The sequence below is a fragment of the Zea mays genome, chromosome 5, assembly GCF_902167145.1.
Source record: "Zea mays cultivar B73 chromosome 5, Zm-B73-REFERENCE-NAM-5.0, whole genome shotgun sequence".
Taxonomy (NCBI): domain Eukaryota; kingdom Viridiplantae; phylum Streptophyta; class Magnoliopsida; order Poales; family Poaceae; genus Zea; species Zea mays.
Window position 1 is genome coordinate 81403139 of NC_050100.1, and position 1930 is coordinate 81405068.

Sequence of the window (1930 nt, forward strand, 5' to 3'; positions counted from 1 at the left end):
TTCTGCCAATTCTGTGGGGGCCATACGATATGGTCTCTTTGTGATTGGTGCGGTGCCTGGGAGGAGATCAATGTAAAATTCTACCTCTCTTTCCGGAGGCATTCTCGGCAATTCTTTCGGAAACACATCCATGATTTCTTCTACCACAGATATACTTTCTGCTGCTAGGCTGAATACTATTGGATCTTGGGTTGGTGTCTGAGCTTTACACGAAACTGATTTTCCTTGGTGGTCAGTGAGAAGATAGTCTTATCTGCGCAGCTTATGATGCCATCATGCTTGGTCAACCAATCCATTCCTAGGATCACATCAATTCTGTGGGATGGTAGTACGGATAAGTCCGCCAAGAATACTCCCCACTTAAAAGAATTTTGACTTGGGAGCATTTGAGGTGGCATAGAAGGTCTGACCCTGGGGTTCCAGTGAATAAAGGAATCTCTAAAGATGCAGTGGGGATGCCATGCTTTTCCACAAAACTAGTGGTGATGAAAGAATGAGATGCTCCAGAATCAAAAGGCACAGCAGCGGGGGTAAATTCGACTAGAAACTCACCGAGCACTACTCCAGGGGCTTGCTGAGCTTTTTGGGCGTCGACGTGGTTCACTCGAGCCCTACCATGAAACTGGGTCTTGCTTAGCTGACTGTTGGTGGAGGGTGCCTTAGAGGCAGGTGCTGAAACATTCTTGGGGCCATTCACCGAGTTGGAGTAGGCAGGTACGGGTGTCTTCAACTGAGGAAATTATTCTTGAAGTGACTGGGGTCTCCACAGTGCCAACAAGCATTGGTTGGAGGTTGGCTGCTTGCAATAGACTGGGTGTGGAAGGAACTTTGACCAGGCTGGTTGAGACGTGATGGAGCGGATCCTGCTGGTTTGCTGAAGTTTGACCCTTTGGAAGGGAACCCAAAAGATCGAACCCTCTGGTGCCTATCCTGCTGCTTAGCTCGGAGAACTTGAAACCTTCTCTTGAGGTGACTTTTTTCTTCTTCTCGTGCTCTTTCCACTTGGATGGCCTTGTTTGAGAGGTGTGAGAAACTGAGGAAGTCTTGGCTAGCGAGGATGGTCTTGAGTTCTAGTCTCAACCCCTTCAAGAAACGGGCCATCTTCTTGGCTTCCGTGCTGACATCATCAGGTGCATAGTGGGCAAGTTCTGTGAATTTGTGAAAGTATTCGCTGACGGATCTCCCTCCTTGAGTTAACTCCCGAAATTCCTCTTCATTCCTTGAGCTGGACGATTCCCAAGGGCACATGGTGCTCTCGGAAAGCGGCTTCGAATTCTGTCTAGGTGGCATCTCTTACGACAACGTTGAAAGTATCCCACCAGGATAGGGCCATCCCGGAGAGCTGATGAGCAGCTAGGTGAACACGCTGGTTTTCAGGGCATCCGATGGCCTCCAACTTCCTCTTTATTGTGCGCAACCAGTCATCAGCATCGAGCGGGTTGCTAGATCCGGCGAATGTGGGAGGCTTGAGCCTTAGGAACTCTCCCATTCTATCCTGAGGTCTTACTCCAATCGAGCGCTGGTTCTCGAGGCTTCTAGTGAGGACCTTAATGAGTCGAGTTTGGTTGGCCAGTGAAAGTCGCCTAGAGGGGGGTGAATAGGGCGAATCTGAATTTTATAAACTTAAGCACAACTACAAGCCGGGTTAACGTTAGAAATATAAACGAGTCCGAGAGAGAGGGCGGAAAACAAATCGCAAACAAACAAAGAGTGAGACACACGGATTTGTTTTATTGAGGTTCGGTTCTTGCAAACCTACTCCCCGTTGAGGTGGTCACAAAGACCGGGTCTCTTTCAACCCTTTCCCTCTCTCAAACGGTCACTTAGACCGAGTGAGCTTCTCTTCTCAATCAAACGGGACACAAAGTCCCCACAAGGACCACCACACAATTGGTGTCTCTTGCCTCGGTTACAATTGAGTTGATCACAA